This window comes from Urocitellus parryii, chromosome 11, assembly GCF_045843805.1.
Source record: "Urocitellus parryii isolate mUroPar1 chromosome 11, mUroPar1.hap1, whole genome shotgun sequence".
Lineage (NCBI taxonomy): Eukaryota > Metazoa > Chordata > Mammalia > Rodentia > Sciuridae > Urocitellus > Urocitellus parryii.
Genome location: NC_135541.1, coordinates 76244246 through 76269332, shown reverse-complemented (window position 1 = coordinate 76269332; position 25087 = coordinate 76244246).

Genomic DNA, 25087 nt, shown 5'->3' with positions numbered 1-25087 from the left:
CCAGCAACCCCATCAGGGTAGTGCCCAGGGCATCAGATCCCTCATCAGACAGACTAGAGGGAGCGCAGGGTTGGACATCTGCGCCTCCGTCAAATCAGTACTAACTCCAGAGATGGGAGTTCAAATCATTCCCACAGGGGTGAAAGGACCTCTTCCCAAAGGAACAGTAGGCTTATTATTGGGACGCAGCTCTTCTACTCTAAAAGGACTTTTGATAAGTCCTGGGGTAATTGATCCCGATTATGAAGGTGAAATAAAAATTATAGCCAGTTCTCCAAAAGGTATATCAGTAATTTCACCAGGAGATAGAATAGCACAGTTACTAATAATACCATGCCTACATGATAAATTTTCCAGTCATGCTGTAGAAAGAGGTTCCAAGGGATTAGGCTCCACAGGTGTAGATTGGGCTATGCTTTCTTTAAATTTAGATTCTCGCCCCATGCTAAAACTAAATATTCAAGGACATGAATTTAATGGGTTACTGGATACAGGTGCAGACCTTAGCATTATCTCTCGTCAAGAATGGCCAAAACATTGGCCATTACAACAAGCCACTCAAACGCTTCGAGGCCTAGGAGTGGCGAATAATCCCGATAAAAGTGCAATGGTATTAGATTGGAAGGATCCTGAAGGATGTGAAGGAACTATACAGCCATATGTATTGGATCATCTTCCTATAAATTTATGGGGACGAGATGTCTTAGATCAATTAGGTTTAACATTAACAAATAATATCAATCAAAATGCACCCACTATTATGGCTAGACAAGGTTTTAGGAAAGGAAAAAGATTAGAAAAACAAGAACAAGGTATAGCAGCACCAATACAAATAAATCAAGGAACAGACAGACATGGGTTGGATTTTCACAAAGGGCCACTGAGACAATAAAAATTACCTGGAAATCAGAAAGACCAGTATGGGTTCCTCAGTGGCCCTTGACTAAAGAAAAGATACAAGTAGCCCATGATCTGGTCAAACAACAATTAGTGGAAGGACATATACAACCTTCTGTATCTCCCCATAATACTCCCATTTTTGTCATCAAAAAGAAATCTGGTAAATGGAGATTATTGCAAGATTTAAGAGCCATTAATAATGAAATGGTCATTATGGGACCTGCTCAATCGGGGATTCCTCAGTTGTCTGCTTTGCCAAAAACTTGGTATGTTTTAGTTATAGATATTAAAGATTGTTTTTTTTCAATTCCAATTCATCCTGAGGATAGTCCACGTTTTGCATTTACTATCCCTGCACTAAATCATGAAGGTCCTGATCAGAGATATGAATGGAAAGTACTCCCTCAAGGGATGGCTAACAGCCCAACTATGTGTCAAATTTATGTTAACAAAGTAATCCAGCCACTTAGAAATCAAAATCCTGAGCTACAAATATTTCACTATATGGATGACATATTATTAGCACACAAAGCTAAAAACACATTGCTAGAATGTTATGCCACACTTACAAACTTATTAAAAAATTATAATCTAGAGATAGCAATAGATAAAGTACAATTAAATTTTCCAATTAATTATTTGGGAGTTCTATTATCCTCAACCATGGTCCGTCCACCAAAAATTCAAATACGAGTAGATCAACTCAAATCACTTAATGACTTTCAAAAGTTATTAGGAGACATGTATCCATAGTTTAAAACACCATGTTGCACATGGTACATACCTACAATTTTCTGTCAATTAAAACAAAAGGGAGAGGTGTGAAGAGTCTTACTGAGATGAAGTAGAACTTTGACTGATGGGGGTTTTCCTTGTCGTATTTGGCAGTAACATTCAACTGCAGAAAAACAGAGGACTCATGGACTAAGGCTTTTGTCATAGTTTAGATATGAGGAGTCTCCCAAAAGCTTGTGTGATACAACAATGTTCAGAGCTGAAATGTTTATGTTTTGAGACCCTTACCTTAATCAGTGCATGAATCCACTGATATGGGTAACTGGGTAGTAACTGTAGGGTGTGGCTGGAGGAAGAAGGTGGCTGGAGGTGGGCCTTTGGGGTTTATATTTTGTCCTTGGTGAGAGGAGATCTCACTCTGCTTTGTGGTGGCCATGTCCTGAGCAATTTTCTTCTGCCATGCCCTTCCTTCATGTTTTTCTGCCTCACCTTGGGCCCAGGGCTATGGAGTCCACTGACCTCAGACCAAACCTCTGAAACTTTTCCTGCTCTGAAGTTGTTCTTGTGAGGTCTTTAAATGCAAAAGCTGACTAAAACAGCTGTCTCCAGGAAAGACGTTCTTTGCAAGAGCTTTCATTGGGAACTGACCCACAGGAAAGGAAACAAGTCTGGGAATGGATATCCCTTAATGCCTGGTATGAACTATAGCTAACAGCTTCACTGAGACATCATTCACACACCACACGATCTTCACATGTAAAGTGGACAACTCAATAGGGTTTAGCATATTCAGACCTACACAACTGTACACCACAATCAATTTTAGAACATTTTCATCACCTCAGAAGGAAACCCTCTCTCCGTTAGCATTCACTCCCCATTATCCCTGACCCCAATCCCTAGTAATCATAATTTACTTTCCATTTCTATGGATTTAGTTTTTCTATTCTGGTCCCACATCTTAATGGATTTATATATAAGTCCATAGAAATGGAATCATATAATGTAGTCTTTTTGACTGGTTTCTTTCACTTAGCCTGTTGTTTTCAAAGTTTACCCATGTTGTTCTAGTTATATTAGTACTTTATTTTTTATTTATTGCATATAATATTTAATTTGAGGGATACACCACATTTTGTTTATCCATTTGATGTTTATAGATATTTAGGTTATTTCCACTTTGGGAATATATTGAATAATGCTGCTATAAATACTTGTCCACAACTTTATGGGTGGATATATGTTTTCATTTCTCTTAAAAGTACTGGCTCATGTGGTAACTCTATGCTAACATTTTGAGGATCTACCAAAATCTTTCCAGCATTGTTGAAATACTTTACATTCCTACTAATAAAGTATGAGAGTTCCAATTACTGTAGATCTAAGTTAATGCCTACTTTCTTTTTGATTATAGGATCCTACTGTGTGTGAAGTGATATCTGATTTCAATCTGATATAGATTTTCCTAATCACCAATGATGTCAAGCATCTTTTCTTTCAAGTATTTATTGGCCATTTGCATATTTTCTTTGTAGATGTCTATTCAAATTTTTAGTGATATTTTAAATTGAGTTATTTATATTTCTATTGTTGAGTTGTGTTATTTATACATCCCGGGTAAGAGTCCCTTATTATATACAGGATTTGCAAATAATTTTCTCCCAATCTTTATGTTCTTTTTTCTTTACTTTCTTGATGATGTTCGTTAAATCAAAAACATTTTTAATTCTGATGAAGTCTAATCTATTTTTTTCTATTTTTGCTGTCATTTCTAAAAAGTATTTGCTTAACCCAAGGTCAAAGATTTACTTGTATGTTTTTTTTTAAGAGTTTTGTAATTTTAGTTCATAATTTGGGTCTGTTAAAGATTTTGAGTTAACTTTCATGCGTGAGATAAGAAAAACACTCTACTTTATTATTTTATATGTGGATACCCAGTTATTCTTGCAGTACTTTTTGAAAAGACAATTCTTTTTTCCATTGAAAATGGCTAACATCCTTGTTGAAAACTATTTGGTCAAAATGTATTGTATAGACTTTGTCACAAATTATAAAATACTAAAAAGAATGAGGAACTATTTTTTATAAGTTAGCACAAACATTGGAAAACAATAGCTCCTCATTCAGGGCCAGGACTAGGCTGAGGTAAGTCAAGAACTTTTTTGAGGACAAAACTCATGTACTCAGTAATGGAAATTAATACTACTTTAATGCAGTATTTTAATTTATTTTATTTACTTATTTGGTACCAGGGATTGATCTCAGGTGTGCTTAGTCATTAAGGGATATCACCAATCCTTTTTAAAGACTATTTTGTTTTAAATTTGAGATAGGGTTTTCCTAAGTTGCTTAGGGCCTCAGTAATTGCTGAGGCTGCCTTTGAATTTGCAATCCTTCTGCCTCAGCCTCCCAAGTTGCTGGGATTACAGGAGTATACCACTGTGCCTAGCTTAAGACCATATTTTTAAAACCCCAAATTGGTGAAAAAAAAATTTATGGTGAACAAATATAACAATTTTAATTACAGATAGGATCAACGGCTGATTTTTATTCTGACCTCAGTCTCCAGTATGGCTGGCATAACAGTAATGTTACTTATGCTGAATTTATTAAACATTTTGATACTTCATCTATTATGATTGGGAACTGAACTCAGGGGTACTGGACCACTAAGCCACATCTCCAGCCCTATTTTGTATTTTATTTAGAGGCAGGGTCTCACTGAGTTGCTTAGCACCTTGCTTTTCCTGAGGCTGACTTTGAATTTGAGATCCACCTGCTTCAGTCTCCTGAGCTGCTGGGATTGCAAGTGTGCACCAACCATGCCCAGGCTATTATGATTTTTTTGCATTAAAGTTGATGTTTAAAAATATGACATTGAAATATATTTATTTAATTATTGGTATTCTCCCTTAAATGTTGCTGCAAGGCAAATGCTTGATCAGCCTCATTCACCTTTGCCAGGTACCAGGCCCTGCTGGCAACTCCAAATAATGGCAGAAAGCTAAAGTTCAGGCTCTATTCCTTGATGAACTCTCCTCTGCAGAACTTCAAAACTTCCAGAATTTCTTTACTGATTATCAGTATGAGCTGGTCATCTACCATTCTGCTAAAGGCCACCACAATGACATGGGTACACATGATAAGGGTGTGAGATTCCTAGGTGGACGTTGAAATCCCTGACCCAGGTGACTATGGGATTGGTGAAGACAGAATGATTCTGCTGCAGTAAGCATATATTTGGGGCTGTGGTTGCTTATCATTATGGTGGGGAAAGAGAAGCACTTCAAAACAAGGATAGAGGAAACAGGAATAAAGAGATGTTTGCCCTTTCAGAACCAATTCTTCCCCATATTCATACTGATACTTAAATTTTTACAACTAAAGATACTTTAGTTTTATACTTGAGCCTACACTCCAATTTGTTTTTCACAACTACTTTGGGGCTAGGCAACCAACAGTAATTCCCAATGGCTATTAACAAATATGTCTTATTATCTTTCAAAGAGAATAATGATAGGCTTAGAGTCAGGAGTACATAATGGACTGGATCAGGCAGGGAGAGGCCAGAGAGAAATATGAAGGAAAAGATCTACCAAGGGAAAGGTAGTTATGAAGAAGGAATAACTGTAGAAGGACCTGGCATCTCTTGATAGTCTAAAGATATGGAGAAATAAAGAGATGAAGAAGTTGTTCCAAGTAAGCATTGCCCTGTTATACAGGGGATGCGACTGTTCATGCCATGAAAGCTCAGCTGTCTGAAATGCCTATTTCTACCACAGCCATTCATCACTGGAGACACCCCCTTTCCCAAACAATCTTACTTCTGTCTAAGGGGCTGGGTCCTCGCCCATGTCACAGAGGTTCACAGAACCTCTGCTCAATGGCACCACGGGTCCAATATTTTCGCAAGCATCTTTGGTGAAACCCTATCATGCCACTTAATGGATCAAAAAAAAAAAAATGACGTTTAGGAAAAATATGTGAATGTTCTGCCTCACATTGAGTCCCTAGGAATGGAGCCAACTTCTATGACTATGACTTCTGAAACCATGAGCCTTCCAATAAACTTTTTTTTTTCTACAATTGTTCTGCTCAGACCTTTTAGTCACAGCAGCAAAAAAAGCTGAATAGAACAGAACTTGGTACTGAGAAGTGGGGTTGTTGCTGTGACTAAACTGACATCGTGTTTTAGAAGATTTTGGAGCTTTTTGGAATTGATAGGAGAAATTTTGAGATGTGTAGCAGGTGCAAGTGGGAAATGCTTTAGATTGTTGTTAAGTGGAGCTTGATGGCTGATTCTCTTGGGTGAGCTCAGAAGGCCAGAATGACAATAGGACCGCAGACAGTGAAGACAGAGCTCAAGAGGGTTCAGAAAAGAAGAAATTCTCTTGGAATTTGGAGTAGAGGCCATTCATGTTGGGTTCTGACTGAGAAGTTGTCTGCATTTTGCCCAGGTCCTGAGACTTTCTGTGAAATGATTTTAAAAGCAATGGACTTCTTAATCTGATGGAAGAAATGTCTGGGTAGCATCACCTTCTTCGGGCAGTGGCATGGATATTGCTGGCAGCTTTTAGCCAAATTTATTGTGATAATCAGGAACAGGAAGCAGAGCAGAAAGATTTGAAAACCATATACATGAAAGGCCAGAGTAAAACTGGGGCTAAGAAAGTTGCAGTTCTTAAAGACATTACTGCCACTTAAGAAATGCTAAAGGCTTTGCTCAGGGACAATAAGAAAGATGGCTTGAGGGCATCTCAGGAGCTGGCAAGACCACACCCATCTCAGGTTCCAGGAAGTAAAAGTAAAAATTCTCTTGAAAGATACCAGCAAGTCACCTTTCTTGCACAAGGGAGTTAGGAGGTTTATCCACATGCTCAGCCACCCACGCACTCTGAGGCTTCTGCACCCAGGGTTCCTGGAGGCTTGGCTACTGCTCAAGATGGCGACAGACCTGGGTGTAAACCATATGCTGCTGGTTCTAGGAATGCAGGATGCTGGAGTTAGGGGTTCATAGAGGCTTCCACCCAGATTTCAAAGGAAGGCCTTGGAGGCCAGGCAAAGCCTAGCCCCTCTCTCAAGTCTGAGACCCTGCAGGCAGCCCCTGAGAGGGCGATGTGTGGAGATTTGAGGAGGAAGGCAAAGCTGCAGTAGAGATCCCCTAGATTAAGAAATGCCATTAACATGGACATCATCCTAGTTTGAAAGCTGCAGGAAAGGAACAGAGACAAGCTAACAGAAAGGCCACTTGGGCTGCAACCAACAATGCCACAGGGGCAGAGCTTCACAAGCCCTTTGAAGAGATCATCAATCACAATGCTGTATTGTACTCCTGATGCAGGATGCGGAACTTCAGGACATTTGCCCAGCTGGATTTCAGTTTTGCCTTGGTCTCATCCCATCTTTCCATGCCCCTAGTTTTGTGAATGGAAATGTTAATGGTATATATGTATCTTGTAGATTGCTTTTAATTTTATAGGAACACACAATGCAAGATTGCCTTGAGCCTCAGAGAAGACTTTAGCCTTGAACTTTGAGCAATCTTGAAACTGTTGAAACTATGAGGACTCTTGGAAATTGACTAAATGTATTTTACATTGTCAGATGAGTGTCAGCTTTTGGGGACCAGGGGTGCAATGTTATGGTTTAGATGTCTGGTGTCCCCCAAAATCTCACATGTGAGGCAATGCAAGAAGGTTCAAAGAAGAAAGTATTTGGTTACCAGAGCCTTAACCCAATCAGTGAATCAATTACCTGATGGGATTAATTGAGTGGTAACTGAAGGCAGGTGGTATGTGGCTGGAGGAGGTGGGGCCTCAGGGGCATGGCTTTGGGGTATATATTTTGTATCTAGTGAGTGGAGTCTCTCCCTCTCTGCTCTCTGATCATCATGTGAGCTTCTTCCCTCTGTCACACTGTTCTGCCATCACATTCTGCCTCACCTCAAGCTCTGAAAAATGGAGCCATCCCTCTATGGACTAAGACCTCTGAAACTGTAAGCCTCATATATAGTTTTCCTTTTCTACAGTTGCTCTGGTCAGATCATTTAATCACAGCAGTGAACAAGCTGACTAAAACAATGAGGTTTTATCAAACTACTGCAGAGTATCTGAGACACATGTCCTCTTCTCTAAACTTTTTAAGACAGTGGTGCTGGTGAGGAACCTCATCTAGAAGGTAGTATTAATAAGAGGATTTCAGTGAGAGTAGGGGTTAAGTGGATGAGGGTACAAGGTATCATGGGTGTTCCTAAACTTACAGTTTGGGAAAGTATGTTCGGTCTAACTTCTGTTTCCTCATATTCAATTTCAGGAGGAAATTCCCAAACCCATTCTCATTCTCACAGGTGATTTAGCAATTACACTTCCAAAATGGTTCACAAGGAAATATTCTATCACTCAGTTGTATTCATTTTCTCTTGATTGGCAAGAAATCACCATAAAAGTAGTGGCCCAAACAATTGTGACTATATTATCTGATTGTGTCTGTAGGTCACATGTCCAGGTACAATTTAGTTGGGTTCTTTGCTTCAGGGTCTTAACAAGTCTTCAATCCTGGTGTCAGCCAGGTCTGTGTTCTCACCTGAGGACCAAATCTTCTTCCAAGTTCAAGATGCTGCTGGCAGAAGGCGTTTCCCTGCAGCTGTGCAACTCATGGGAACTTACTTCTTCAAGGTCAGAAGGAGGTAGCCTCTGATGTCTAGAGAAGCCTAGCGCCTCTCTCAAGGACTTTCACCTAAGTCAGGGTTACATAGGATCATCTCCTTTTGATGTCCTCATAGTCATCTCATTTCGGGACTTCAATATCTGAAACATTCCTTCACCTTGGCCAGAGAGTAAAATCCCAGCTGGGAAGAAGTCCCAGTTTCTTCTTAAACTCAAGAGAAGAAGAATACACAATGACAAATCTCAACCAGGTCACATAGGGTGTATCTGCTTTAGCAGCCAAAGCCAATTTTTCATCTTATCACAACTATATTTCTTTATATATAAATTTTATATATGGTATATAATATTTTATTTGCTATATTACTATATTATATATAATATAAATATATAAATTATATATATATTAAAATATATATATTTTACTGTCTAGTTAACCCATGAGTGAATTAAACTATCAGTTATGACCACTGTCTAAAATCACACTCGCCTGCCTGTGAATTGCCACTTTTTTCCTTCTTCTTTTATTTTTTTCCAATTTCTGTTCATATAGAAGAAACTATACTGGTTTTCCTAGTGTGTACAAGGCCCTGGGTTTGAACCCCAGAACTCAAGCATCACACATACACCCTCAAAAAACTATGCTAAAACTTGTATCAGATTCAATTCAAAGGCTGTAAAATATTAAGATATTTCTGTACTTGAATGTCAAGTCAAAAAGAATAGACATGGAAGAGAATATCATAATAAATTTTAATGTTTTTGTTGACTTCTGGTGAAGATTAAAAACACATTTTGACCACCACCCTTCATTACTTTTTGGTCACTCTGATCACCTGTGAATTGAGAGAACCGTGGCGAAGATGAAACAAACAACTAAAAAAAAATGTTGAAACAGAAAAATTTGAGCTAAAAACACTGGAACAAATGACCACTGTACTTAAAATTATTTGCTGTATTAACATGTTTGTTTTTAACCTCTCAGATTAAGATGGGGGTGGGGTGCATCAGAAAGAGTCCTACAGAAATTTTGGGGTGTGGGGTACCAGGGAACTTGGGGGCACTTGAACACTGAGCCCCATTCCCAGCTCTATTTTGTATTTTATTTGGAGACATGGTCTCACTCAGTTTGCTTTTGCTGAGGCTGGCTTTGAACTTTTGATCTTCCAGCTTCAGCCTCCAGAGCCACTGGGATTATATGCATGTGCACCACACCTGGCCAGAAATTCCTAGTAATTATCTGTTTCTGTATGAGTTTTATCATAAAATAATTACTAAATAATATTTTAAAATATTTTCCCAAGGAAACCAAATCTATATCTTCATAAAAGAATTTTTAGCCAATTCAGTAATAAGTAGTAAGTGATAAGTAGTCAAGGCTTTGTATGTTTGTATATGTGCATGTTATGCATTAGGATACAGTGTGGAAAAAAGACAAACTTTTTTACTGCAATGGCATCTTGCAAGCAAGATACTCTGCTTAGTTAAATGGTTGTTAGTGGGTATTGTGGTGTCCTCAGATAGCAAAGGTTAAGAAATACGGTCCTAGGAATGGATGCATATGTCTGAATTTTCAGATTTTATATTTTGTTCTTTTTTTTTTTCAAAGACTTAGTTCTCTGACTCTAAAAGAATTCTTAATTTTTTAAGGGAAAAAATTCAGTTCTTTCAAATTACAAAAAAAAAAAAAAGGCTGCCATTGAAATCTATGGTATTAGGCCTTAATGTACAAAGAAAAAGAGAAAATAATCTATGAAATTTCTTGGTTAAAAAAATGTTTTTAGGTAAGAATGAAATACTAGGAAATGAACTTGGTAGCAAAGATGGGAAAAAAGATAAATAGCTGATCTATTGTGTATAATTTTAGTTGAAATAGTGGAGTTCTCTTGTCTAAAGATAATATAGTGAGATTTTAACATTAGTAACTACAACTAACTCACTATATTAACTGACCTTTAAATATGATTGTCCTTTTCATTTGACCAAATGACATTTACCTCATAAAAGAAGCTATTCATTCACTTTGGAAAACCAATATGTGAAAATATGCTAAATTGACATTTAGAATTATCTCTAAACACCTTTATGATAACTTATGTTATTTCCATATGATTTGAATTTAAGATTTTAAAATGTATTTTAAATACATTTACAATAATAGCCAGATATCAGATGTCTATTAGGGTCATCTGATAATGATATTAGGATTTTTCTTAACAACTAAGTAATTGCTTCTTTTCCATGCTGAAAGAAAATTGAACTTTATGGCCTTTCGAAGATTTATACCTGTATCCTATGGGGTAACAGGGCAGCAGACTGACATTTTATGTACCAGGACAATGTTTTATAATGGGAACTGTTCTTCTCTGTTGTCCTGATAGTTTGGGGGATTGTGGGAGAAAAGCAGGGGAGAGTTACCAGGTTGAGACACTCGCTGCTGACCCATGATTTGGAGCTGAGAATGGGCCAGTGAGAATTTTTCCTTAGGATATCATTTTACTTCATATGAACACAACCTACCTCCCGAGTTGCCCTTTTTGCTTCTCAGAAACTTACAAGTCATATGCAACACAGTAAACAGAACCATTTTAGTGGGCTTTAGTGCCATGGATATTTGCCTTAATTTGACATAAATGAAGATTTTGGACATTTACTGGCTCTAATTACATCACAGAGAGCCCAGGCAATTTTACTTTCTGGTCTCATGGCATTTGAAAAAACTAAACATTGTGATAAAGCAAAATTGAATCAGAGGTGTATTCCTGAATTCCTAACCCCTTGGAGGAATATTATTTTACATGATTTTAGCATTGATGGTACTATTAACTGAATATACTTTCCACCTCTAAACAACTTCAGAATTAGGAATTAAACAAAGTGATAGATTTAGGCTGAGAGAATCCCAAGTTCAAGTGTCTGGTGTGTGTGTGTGTGTGTGTGTGTGTGTGTGTGTGTGTGTGTGCGTGTGCGCATTCATGTATCTGTATCTATATCTGTATATTTGTACCTGTGCATCTGTGCTATGGAAAGAACTCCTGTTGCTCCTCATGAAAAGAACGCCTAATTTTAAACACTTAATGAGCTTGGTGGGATGATCTAAGCTTCTGAAGACTTCCATAGGCTTAGAGCTAATGAGAGCCAAGTTGTGGGCTGATGTGTATCAGTGGGAAACTCTGCCTTTTGCTTGTCTAAAGGATGGAAGAGAAGTGTGTAATGGCTTCTGCCTTGGGGCGATTCTCAGGCTAGCTTTTCCTGTAAGTCAAAGTCTCTCCTTTGCCCCCAGGGCTTCCTACAGAATAACTATATATGGAAGCCTCCTTAAAGATAAGATTATTTTTAGAGACACAAACAATGGCTTGAGAAGAGATGCTGTAACCAAATCTTTTTATTTAGAGACAGACAACTAGAAATTTGCTTACCTTTATTCCCATTTTTTTTCATCTTCATCTCTGCCTTTGTTTTTTCTTTTCTCTCTCGACTGAATTTAGTCAAATTAGTAGAATTCAAAGACAGCTTTCTTTCATAAACATAAAACATATTCAGTTGCTTTTAGTTTTTGGTGGTAACATATTATCCAATTTATGACACACAAATTACTTCTTCCTGCCCTTTGTTGTGAGTTATTTAATATCCAATTGTACAAATTGGAACCATGGAGTTTCCATGAAAAATAACCATCGCCTCTCGGTGGGTATTGATATTAAATTTAGTAATATTAACAGCATAATAACAACAGGCACAATCAGAATTACTCTGAACAGACCATTATCCTACAAGACACTGTAAGATTAAGCCATTTTAGTGGCATTAAATACCTGTCATTTTATTTCCATCACTTTGCAGTGGGTGGTTGATTGGGATTAGTGGGTAGATTAGTCTTTTTATGGCAATGTTTGTATGCATTCAAGAAGTGCACCCTAAGTAAGTGGCTGTGTCCTATACTCATTTGTCTTAATAGTTATATAATCCACTATGCTTTCTATTTAAAGGAGAAAACGCTGGGAAGAGACACTTAGGATTAGGACACACTTTTAAAAGCTTTTGTTTCAATAAGATGAATTTACTGTATGGGTTTTCCCTCTCTTCCCTGTCTTTCCTTTTGAAGAATCCTTAAAATTGTATCAACAGATATACTGGACAATTGAAAATTGGAAGGAGACTCAAGTGAGATATGGCCAAAATAAATTTCTGGGATTGAAAACAACACACAGCAGGAGGAATGGTAACAGGACGAAGATTTGGCCCAGAGAGGGTCTTGCTTACCCTGTAGACCTTTAAAGAGCCCATACTCAGAAATCCCAGGTAGAAAGCATAGTCAGTCCAAGGATGGTGTTAGATGAGTGTATGTAGAACATTTGAACATTGTTTCCTGCATATTTCTATGAATGTAATGTCTAGGAGTGAGATGTCTTGTCCAGGAAGAAGACTGCAGGTTTCTTCTCAAAATAAATTATCTGAGCTATTTGAGAAGAAACTTAATTGTTACATATAAAGTCAGAAATTATTACTTTTGGAAAACTAGTCACATGAAATTAAAAGACTAATGATGCTGAGGGCCATTGCCAAGTAGGAATGACGCATCGAAATTTCCTTGCCAGCGTACCCCATGTTAAATGGACTTGCCTTGGACATTGCATGTGTCTTTGAGAAAGGTGACCCTGCTCAAGGACCAGGGTGGATCCAGGATTAGGGTGTATCCTGCAGGTTTTAGGAAGTATCCCAGTTTAAGACAATTTGGGTTTAGGGCGTTCCCGGTTTAAAATAATCCGGGTTTAGGGAAGTTGCAGGTTGAAGGTTATTCCTGCTGGGAGTAGGGCGTTCCTGCTGCCTGAGTTCCCGTTGAGTTCTCGTGGAATTGAGAAAGTATTTGGGACGTGCATTGTGCGGGCAGATTTTAGATTTCCCCAGAACGTGTTTGTTGAAGGCCGGAGTGAGTTCGGGAATAAAGAATTGCTGTTTGAATCTACAAAGCTGTGAGTGGCGTGGCTCGTGATCTTGTGCCCAGCCAAGTCATTGGCATAATATAAACATCCAGGGGAAAAAAGCCTTTGTAAAAAACAATAAACTCACCACAGAATAATTTCTCTAATGGAATTCAGAGATTTGAAATGATGTTTTTCAAAATGGTGAGAGATGGTAGACAAAAAAATGATTTAAAAAATCAACATCTCCTGGAAAACATAAATATGATACTGAAATGCCAATTCAACAGAAGTGTTGGGATTTAAATACATGTTACTGCCTCAGAACAGGAGAAAAAGAGACATAAAACATATGAGAAAAGATAAGAGACAGAAGATCAATGTAATATGCCCATCTATCAGATTAATAGAAGTTGCAGAAAGACAGAGTAATTGGTAGACAGAAATTTATTCAAGGAATAATACCAGAGAATTTCCATGAGCAGAAGCATCTATGCTGTCAGAGTTGAAGGTTCCGCTGAGCCTCCAACACCATGTGAAAAGACCTGCACTGTGCACATCACTGAGATTTTATTACATTTAGGAAAAAGAGAAGATTCTGAAGACTTCCAGAAAGAGCCACTAGATCATCTGCAGAAGAATAATATCAAACTGGTAAGTGGCTTCTCATGAGCAAAGTCAAAAACAATGGAGCTAAGCAAGTATCCCTTCACTTGGCATCTTCCAAGCCGAGAATCAAATGAACCCAAATCAAGCCATCAAGTGTGAGAGAAAGATAAAGATGTTTTCAGATACCCAGGACACAGAAAAAAATATCAGCTCATATTCATAGGAAGTTCCTGAGGATGAATATAGCAAAAATTGCAGAACTCCAGGGTGGCAGAGAGAACCTCTGGAAAGTAAGAAACAATGAATGAAGGCAAGTAGAATGATAAAGGAAAGTCCAGGTGACAATATACAGTAGGCCTGGAAACCAACTAGCTCATTTCTGTAGATCATTCCGGAACCACAAATGCAAGACAAAACAGAAACCTGCTCCTGACCTGGTCTTTTTCATCTCTATCTAGTCTACCAAAAATCAGATGTATTTTAAAATAATTAACAACTTCTCTCTTTCCTTCACATTCCACTTCCAATACATAAGAAAATCTTACAGGGCTCTGCCTTCACCAGACTCCATCCTGATGGAAGTCACCAGAATCTCTCAGTTGGGCCTTCCTGATACTATACTGATATAAATCAGATTTAGGTTACTCATTTGTTCAAGATCTTCCATAAGAGTAAATACAACTTTCTCTCTGTTAAAAGTTCAATAATTCAATGATGCAATAAACTGATAGGGGGCAGATTAAAAGGAGAAAAGTCACACAAATATGTTATATGTATGGGGGAGTCACATGAAGGGTTAGGGTGAACACCTGCGAAGCCAGTGAAGCTGATTTGCTCTCTTCAAAGGTAACTTGGAAGAGAGGAAATTATTTTCGGGAGAAATGAATGGGTCCAAGTAACAGGTAGTAGCCTGTGACAAAGTCTTTCTGGGCATGGGCCACCTTAGGCCTTTTTGTGATAATGGTCAAACTCCTTTGGTTGATTAGATTCCTGGGGAGAAGTACTCATGACAATTGAGTTTCTCTTTGGGAGAATATATCTTTAGGAAGATAAGGAATCTCATAGAAAGGCTTTCTCTGCACTTCAGAGGAGAAAGAGGAAGGAGAAACAGGATGTCAGAGAATGTCAGAGAAATCTTGGTTTCCCTTTAGTTCAAAGCAATCAGCAAGGCAATGCACTACCCTTTAGGGCATAGCTTTTGAGCCTCAGTGCTTGCCTTGGCTTCCCATCTCACTTAAGAGTTTCGAAGTCCGAAGTCCAAAGGCATATGTGATCTAGCCTCCTGCTACCTGTCTGACCTCAGTTCTTACAGCAATCACCCTTTATATTCTCAAACTGGCTTTCTTGTTTTTTTTTTTTTCTTGAGCATAAAAATCACTTCATCTTCTCAAGGCTTTTTTGCACTTGCTCTTTTCTCTGCTCTTCCCACCAATACCCACACAACATTCCTTCGCTTCCATTAGGTCTATCTTCAAATGTTATTTTATCACAAAAGTCTTGCCTAACTACCCCCATTTAATAGCCGTTCTTGCTGTTCTCTTGTCCCTAATTATTTCCTTTATCTTCACAATATTTATTACTGCATAGCGTACTAACACACATATTAAGTATTTGTGTTTTCTTTCCACCCCAATACAGTACAAGCTCCATGAATACAGAGACTTTTGTTTTATTAACTGTTGAATGTCTAGCACCCATAACAAATGTTCACTAAATACTCACTGAATGAGTGAATGAAAGACTAAATAAAGGCATGTAGGAAAGAGAAGAAGAATCCATTGCAACTTGATTCCAGGAAAATTCACCTAGAATTTGTGTCATTAAATCTGTGGGAAAGGCAATAGGATTGCTGCAAACTCCTAGACTCTGAAATGAAAAATATTTAAATAGACATGATATTACAAATGGTGATTAATGGTTTTCATTAGGTTTCATCCACAGAAAAATAACAAAAGATTTTCTTAGGGGTAAAAATGAAAGTAAAGATAGATTGTGAGAGATATTTGGAACAGAATTGGAAAGAGAGATGGAAGGAAGTGTGGGAAGGTTAATATTGTTGTTTTAAAAATTTAGAATCAAGAGCTACTGCATTGGGATTAGAAATGAAGGATAAAAATGGTGTTCGAAATTACAAAGTTGACTTGTGGAGAAACTAAGACCAGCGTTTTAAGTATTTTGCAGGATTTAGGAAAAGGGAAATGATGTAAATACATTTTAAATTCTCTTCCATTATAGCTTAAGGTAAGAGACAAAGTTTCAAGCAGGTAGTTTTAAAAATGGCAGAATGAGTGTTTTGTTTCGAGGGGTGAGTGAGGAGCACACAGTCCAGGAGAACACAACTCAGAAATGGTCTATGGAGATTGGAAGGCAGAACTGGGTGTGGGGAGAGTTGAGGCAATGGGAATGATTTTGTGCCTTAGTTCAAGTTTTCACCAACATGCTTGTGTTGATTTAATAAATGTGAGACCATTATCTTTTTTTTTTTTTAAACATTCTATAAGGAAACAAGGATCTGATGGAAATGTAAAGTCTGCTATTGGTGATGTTCCAGACCATGAACCTGTGGCTTACGTTCTAGGACACCACAGGTGAGTTACTCAAATGTGAAGACAGTTTCCTCATCTGGAAATAAGACTTGGACCTTTTTTTCACATCTATGACTTCCTGTGATTTGGTGAAATTTTTCCTTGTTTGTTTTTGGAAAGCTACACAGAATGTGAACATGGTCTGAAATAAATCCTCAAGCTGAAAATGCCGTCCTTTGGTAATTACAAAGAAGGACATGCTCAGTGTTGGACACCACTTTTTAACAGTAGCAAGTATCTGGAAACCATATTGTTGACCAAAAAAAAAAATGTGTGGCTTATTAAATAATAAAATTATTCAAGTTCTTTTATTTTCTTGTCTCTTGCAGAAATATAAATCTCTAAATCTATTTTTCATTACGATGAAAATATAAGTTCAATAGCTCAGGCAAACTTAAGATTTTAAAATGGCGTGTGTGTGTGTGTGTGTGTGTGTGTGTGTGTGCATAGTTGTCAATGGACCTTTATTTTATTTATTTTTATATGGTTCTGAGAATTAAACCTAGTATCTCATACATGCTAGGCAAGCACTCTAACACTGAGCCGCAACCCCAGCCCCTTAAATGTTCAATTTTGATGAGCACATTTGCTTATTTTATAAAAAGCACAAAGTGTTTGTTTGTGTACCACCATACACCTAATAGTCTGCATTTGAATCTCAAAAGAGATAATCCATCTATTCCACTATCAATTGTAACCCATGAAAGCAACACTCAACCTATACACACCTGAAAATAACCATGAATTGAATTAAGGATAGTGTTATATGAGAAGATGAAAGATTGATGGCCATCTAACTATTTTCAGTTGCTTGCTGGCTTCTTTGTAAATGCTTTCTTTTAAAATTCTTTGTAAATGTTTTCTTTTTTTTTTTTACCAGTCCATAATGTAATTTGGAGATAATTTCTTCCCTGTGAATTATTTTATAAGGGAAAGACTTTCAAATGGCTTTGTAGTTAAGAGACCCTTTTCACACCCAACAGCAGATGTCACACCACAATCTAGACTCTTACCCTGTGTGATGGAGGTTCAAAATTATGCCCAAAGGCTTTCTACCTTTTACTCTCCTTCAAGATAACTGTGAAGATGGATGTAATCCACCGAAATGCTAAATCCCAACCAACCAGTTATAGCTAAGCAGTGTCATGGAACTCTGTTTTCTGAAAAGAAAGATACCATTGGAAATATTCAAGGTAAATGTGCAATTTAATTAGAACAAAAAAGTACTGAGGTCTGAATGCTGCTCACTTGTTAGCAGATTCCCTTTTTATCTGACCCTTTAATTTATCAGCTGATTATACAGTAAAATTTATACAGTAAATTTTAAAGAATATTTAATGTTACGTTTACCATTTGAGTAGCTCAAATGCTCTTCATAATCAAGAGATGTTCTCAGAGATACATCAAAAGTTAAGATACTTAAGAGGTACATTGTTTTGGTAATTACTTTGGAGAGATAAATAGTAATCATTTATAACCTCTCAGAAGAAAAGTAGATAAATCTCTTCTACAGCTTTTCAGAACTGCTAGTCTTCACGATCTTTTTTTCTAGGCAATATCATATTTGAGAGGTTTGATTGGTAAATGAGACATTTTGAATTATAAAGATATTTCAGAACTTTTTATATCCCCAATGGCTGTATTGGAGATATGAATTATTGGGCTGAAAGTTTTATAGCACATAATCAGTAGATTAATACATCATGTAGGTTAAATATTTAAGTGCCCCATAAATGAAAAAAAAGTCATTTTTATTATAACAATATTAAACACCATGTTCACATGAACAAATAAAATATTCATCAATAAATATGTCCTGATGATGATTATCACTTAAAAAAATCATGATAAGCCTGGTGGCAAATTTTCAAGACCCCATATTAAAACCAGAAGTAGTGATTGAAGGAATTCTTAAATTCCTTTTTGCACTGGGAATTTGTACTGAGTTAATGATTAAAAAGGCAATGAGGGTTTTTACATTAGAGCACATGTTAAGGTTGTTCTTTTCTTGTTCTTCTCTTTTCTTGCTGTTATTTGAGTTTTGTCTCTTAAGTGATTCATATTTTCACTGGTTGTGGCAGGAAGACTAATGCAAGATGCCCTACAAGTTCACATCCAAAGAAGAACTCTTGATTATTGTTGAAATTTAGTAAATACTGTCCAGAGGTACTTCTGAGTGCCGAGATAGAGCACCTGCTTTGTGGCTTTGTCTCACTCACTGTTCTGTTTGCTTATCTCTCTTCAGCAAAATAGCATTGTTATTAGGGATGACGTTATAATGCTAAATGGTATTATCCCTTAAAACTGTTTTTTTTTTTTTTTTAATAGGGATATAAACAATGGCATTATTATCATGTGTTGGTCTCTAGGGGCTCCCAACTCGACTGTGAACACTTTCCACATGTGTCAGGCTCACGGAGGAGCAGCAGCATGTCAAGCTCAGGGCTGTCAGAGACCCCAGAGTGGGACCTGAGGTGGTAAGTCTGGGGCACCACTGGATATGCCAGACTGGAAGGAGCCAAAGTGGTTGCTGTTTACTGCGAGAATGGATTGCAGTGATAGGGCCAGATTTTGTGACTTGATGTCACTCTCATAAAATATGTGACTGTTCCAGTAAAGGGACAATTATGGTTTGGATCTGAATATACTCCAAAACTCACATATTGATCACTTGGTCCCCTCTGTAGCAGTGTTCAGAGATGGGGTTATGGGAAAATGATTGTATCATGAGGGCTCAGACTTCATTATTAGATCAATGTATTTATGGATTCATAGCTTAATGGGTTTGGGGAGGGGCTTTGTTATGAAAGCAAGTTTTTCTGTCTTTATTTCCTGGCCCACATGACTTGATCAGTTTCCTCTGACTTGACCATGATGTACGGCCCATTCACAGGCTTAAGCCACCTGACCAAGTGACCATGGACCAAAACCTATGAAATAGTGAGCCAAAGTAAATCTTTACTCCTTTAAGTTGATTTTCTCAGGTATTTTGTCACAGCAATGGAAAGCTGACTAACACAGGAGTCAGGCCTTAAAAATATGAAAATGTTATTGACTTTAATTTTCTTGTTTCTAGAAATGTATCATTTCTTTGTACTTATAAACAACATTTTTGCATCTTGGATTTTTTGGGTTGTGTGTTAGATGGAATCTCATGACAAAAGATCCTGCTCTAGAGCCATAGAAGGCAACAACTGGAAGGATTCTTCTACATCACACAGTCCAATCTTCTCTCTTCATAAATGGGGACATGCGACCCAGACATATAAAATGACTGGCCCCAGGTCACATAGACTTGAAGTACATCTCTTCACTGCCAGTTGTGGCACTTTCTGCCTTTCCCTCTCTTCATTAGTAAAATCTGCCCTTGCCCCTGTTTCTAGAAGCCCTTCACCTTCTGCCTATGCACTTAATGTTATGTTCTCCTTTTACTCACTGCCATTTTCCTATTCTTCCCAATATCTTTCTCTGCCTTCTGTTTTGGCAAATACTTTATATTTCCTTTTCTATTTTCATCAACTCTAGAAAGCTGGTTATTTCTGGAAAAGGCAAAGCAAAAGTCAAAGCAGTTGTTTTCAGATTATTGATGGCATAAAATCCCTTGTGGATATGTGTTATAGTCTATAATGAACTTCCACTTATAGTTTCTATTTGATTTTCTAAAGATAGATAATTCTAAAATGTAAGACTTTGGAGGGAGACTATTTGGCTGATTTTGTTTTTCACTGCGGTGTCTCCAAGTTTCTAAAATAATGCCTGGCATGTAGTTGCTATTCAGGAAACATGTGGCAAATGAATAGATTAGTATCATCCTCCGTTTAGAAATGAATATTTGCTCAAAAAGACCTACAAATTAGTGACAGAGCCTGGGCTCAAGCCTAAGTCTTCTGGTTTCAAATCCAGTATACCTTAAAACCAAGAAAGATTAGCAAAATATGAAGACTCATTGGGGGAACAAAGCAGTTATAGGAAAACTACTAGAAGCATTGGAGAAAAGCCCAAAAAATGTTGCATCTTAGGTGTTAAGTCTTTGGAAGCCAGTGAAGGTTGATGATGATGGAAAGAAGGAAATTGTGGAGAACCCAGGACAAGGCAGAGTGAGCATTCAGCTCACAGAAATGTGCCATTGAAATAGAGCCGGCAGCATGGAGCAAAACGTCCTGATTCATCCCTTCCTTTTACCCCCTGTATGATTCCTTTGGGGAAGTGCTAATACGCCCAGGTCTAATTTCAGCCATAAATGAAGCCTAAACAAACAAATAAAACAACAACAAAAAACAAACAAAAGCCCCCCCCCATATGGCTACAAAAATATTTATTTATGAGGCAGCTACATCAATAACACTAATTATACTGTAATTGCCAAGAACTAAAATTAATGTGATTTTGTGGAAATCCACAATCAATCTCAGGCCTAATTTCTATGAATGAATGCACTCTGAACGAAATTTCAGTTTAGAGAGCATATTTCATTCTTAGAGTACTTGGCAAAATGACATTGGGGAGGAGAACTGTAAGATGTAATAGTGTGCTTCAACCCTAAACTATGAAGGCGATAAAGACACTACATTCAGTGCTGCCTGATTTTAAGGCAGCTCCCTAATGGTTGCCCCGTGAAACGGGTTCTGTGAATTATCAGACCTCACCTCCAGCCATGAGAAAACTCTCAAGATAGCAGACTGAAAAGTTCAGTGATCTCAGCATCATAGTAATATTTCTCCAGCCATACACAGAGGTACAGTAAAATTGAATTATTTTCTGTTTAGATAGTAGGCATAAATGGGAGAGACAAAGAACTCTCCTGATCTGCTTTAGTATATGGAAACTAAATGGGTTGTGCATTGTGCCTAATGTGAATATTGTGTTCTCTTCCTTTGTGGTTAATTTTGAGCAACATGATGATCTTGCTTAAGATTTTAAACAACCATCTCACTTCCATTGTGTGGGATGCTTCTTATCTAGAGTGTTGTTCTGATATCATGGAACTGGGATGGAGCTAGACCTCTTGTTTGTATTCCAGAGACTAAACAAGAGCTGCTGAAAATAAGGGACCATATCCTAAACATCCAATTTTAGCATGGAAAACACTGTTTACACAGTCCACAGTAATGGCAGCTGTTTCAGCTATTTAAATAGTATAATTACACATTTCATTCTGGAGTCTAACAGTAACAGTGACTTTACTAGTAAGTCTCAAATTGAATGCACCCGTTCCTATGTAAATATGTACAGGTAACCTATCAATAGTTACTGACAATTATATCTGAACTATAATTTGGTCTTTATGGGAGCTGTACTGCTTGAAAAGAACATTTTTCTTCACAATATTGAACCTCCCCCCCACCCCAACCAAATGATGGGGAAAAAAAAAAAAACACAGTTGTCAGCATAATGCCTTGACATTCATGATGCCAGCCTGTCTTTACTGGTGTCAGATGTGAAAATAAATAGATATTAAACTGTCAGTCAATGAAATTGCAAAGTCAAGAACAGCTCTAGCTGTGATCCTGTGTGTTCTATTTGATGGACACAGGTGTTTAAGTGTTATGAATTCAACAGGGCCAGGGAATAAGAGAAACATTTTCCAGCATTTTTCTATTTGCTAAAACATCTGAGATGAACTTTCCTTCATCTCAAGACTTCAGTAGAATCTCAGAGGCTTGAGAAAGTGCCAAGAATTCTCCCACTGCTTTTAGTGCTAAAATGTGAGAAGTCGGCCTCCATTCCTAGAGGTGTGTTCTGAGTTCTATGCAGGCAAACTCTCCAGTGCCAAACAAGAGGCAGCTCCATCAGCCTTGAATGCACATTTGTGACAGACACCAGACACCCTCCAAGTGTATTTACTATGCATAAGAGATTTAAAGCTAATCATCTGTCACTAATAAACATTAACACTATTAAAAATTAATGATCATCTTAAACTACTCTGAGACCAACACTCCCTTCTGTTTGATGAATTCTGGAGCAGAGTATTTCACATTCACTTATAGCACTTGTCACTGTTTATCTTCTGCTGCTGCTATTATTATTATTATTATTATTATTATTATTAGCTATTCGATAGTTTTGCCCCATGTGAGACAACTCATCCTCTTGACGATAAAGATATTGCCATTCTTGGTATCATTAAATTTGTCTTTAAGTAAATCTCAGCTTATTCTCCTATAAGAAAATGTTGCTTTATAATGCCATCGTAAACCGATATTTGAATCAAACTCCTATATTTGAGTACTGACTATCGGTATGAAGAAAGAGCTAGATCCTTGCTACCCTAGGACTCCTGCGCTGAATCCATGATTAGTTTACAAATGAGTGTTCTCAAATATTTAACACTTGTAGCTGGTCATTTGGGTTCAAATCCACTAGTTTACATGTCAATAATGATCAGATGGAAATGTCGCTGGAGGCTGATAAAACACCATTTACACACCTGTGATTATTAATTAAGTTATATGCAGAAAATTCTGGGTGAGAGTTCTTCCGATAATTCTTTTCAACTTATAATTCTGTTATGGTGTCTGCTTCTCTAAAGATTTGAACCAACACAGTAGAAAATATTGTTTAGAAAGATTACTCTGGTGGCTAATTGGAAAATGGAATTTGACAGAAACAAACCTTATCAGGTCAGATAAAATGCCTTATTCTTCTTTATGTCTTCAGTTCGATCTAAACTTGGGAATGGTCTTGTTTGTGGTGACTTATAATAGAAAACAGGATGATGGGCATGAGTACCAAAAAAAATGTCCAAGATGCAAGAACCACAAAGGTACACTTTATTCTCCTCCTTATGACAATAAAAACTTTGCCATAAGCCTTCTGTCACTTCAAGGTTCTGTATTACTCTATTTTCACCTTCTCACTGTCTTCCCTGTGGTAGGTGGCACAAATGACCACAAATTTTTACCCATTCCTGCCTCCTCTTGTAATACATCTGCTGTTCCTCCTATGAAGAAGTGAAGTACATATGTATTCCCTTCCACTCGAGTCCGCCTGCCTTTGTGTTAGCTTTGATCACTAAAGTATAGCATTGGCAAGAGTATGACAGCCCCATGCCTACATCCCAAGAGTTCTTCCATTCTTCACTCACTTTCTTGGGTCCCTGAAGAGCTGTCATGTGAGCAAGGCTGGGATAACCTGTTGGATAAGGAGTGACACATAGCCCAATCACCATCATTACCCCAGCTGATAGCCAGCCAGCCACTAGGAAAACGGACTGGCAGCTGAGTAAAAATAGCATGCCTAAGTTCTACTGAGTCCTAAAAAGTCACCTAATTAATTCCAGCTTAAATTATGGTCCTCTAGAATGTGAGCTAATCAAATTGTTTTAAAGCACAGCAAAAACAACTTGATTCTTCCTTCTTAACTCATTATGTTGTAATTTTGATCTTCCTGATTCATGATCACTAGCTCTTGACTATTAGTGCCAACTTTTATTTTAATGACGAATTAATTGTAATTCTTGCACTATGTCCTTTTCTCTGCACCACAATCGTGGACTTCCCTTTTCCTAAATGCTGGCAGGACAACCTTCTTCCTGCTTTTCTGTGGACAGCTCCTGTTACTTATTTTGTTTGCCATTAAGTGTTAGCCTTCCTTAGGGATTTGGCCTTAATCATTTTCTCTGTCTCTATCTGCTATTCTTGGGTCATCTTGTTCACTTTGATGTCCTCAACTTGAACATATACTGACGACCTCTGAATATGTATCAACTGACCTTTTATGTTATGGAACAGCTAGAGCAAGATATCTAGCAAGTACTTGGAACTTAAAATTTGTTGATTTGGGGGCATAACTCACATTCTCTCCAAGTGTTTCGTGACTCTGATGGTCATAAATTTCCAGTCCAGGAACCTCTGAGTCATCTTTGTGGCTTCCTTAGATCGTCCTATCTAAACACCCTATTTAACCAGCCATCCTTTCTCAGTTTAAGACCACAAAATATCAGCCCAGACAATGGAAACAGCCCACCAGTCATTTCCAAGTTATATTTCTTGAGAGAAATGCTATCAGGCCATTTCTCCCTTTAAGATGTCTGACACAGGTGAAATGCAAATCCTTTAACATGTATTTTAGAATAATAAAAACTACTTTAACATCTTAGCCTCCCAATTTAATAGATCTATGAATTTGGGAAACTTTACAGCTCCCTTGAGCCTCAGTTTCTCTGTAGGTTCAATGTACTTTGAAGTCAGCTTTCCTTTAAAAGATGTAATTCTTGTTGGATTCTTATCAAAAGGACTGGCATACTGTGGATATTTAACAAATTTCACCTCAATTTTTCATGTTACTTCCCCTTTACCTTTGCTTGTTAACCCCTTCTATTAATATTTCCACCCTTATTCCTGGTCTTGAAATATCAAATGTGCTGACCACACTTATTTTAGCATCAGTTCCTAAATAGTTTGCCTTATACCTGTATGGATTCTAAGATAGTTTTAATATCTCTGACATGAGGCTGTGATTTATAATTAAAGGTGTATCATGGTTTAACTGGAAACTTTGTTTTGTTTGTTGATTGGTTGTTAGCACTTAAAGATGGAATATTTGATTAAAGTAAATATGATGTTTGCTTCCTGATTCCCTGACTTTACATATATTATTCTTCATTTTTCCAAAAATAACTTTAAGTTGTAGCTAAACTATTAGGTTTTTCCAACTTGCCCAGACAGCT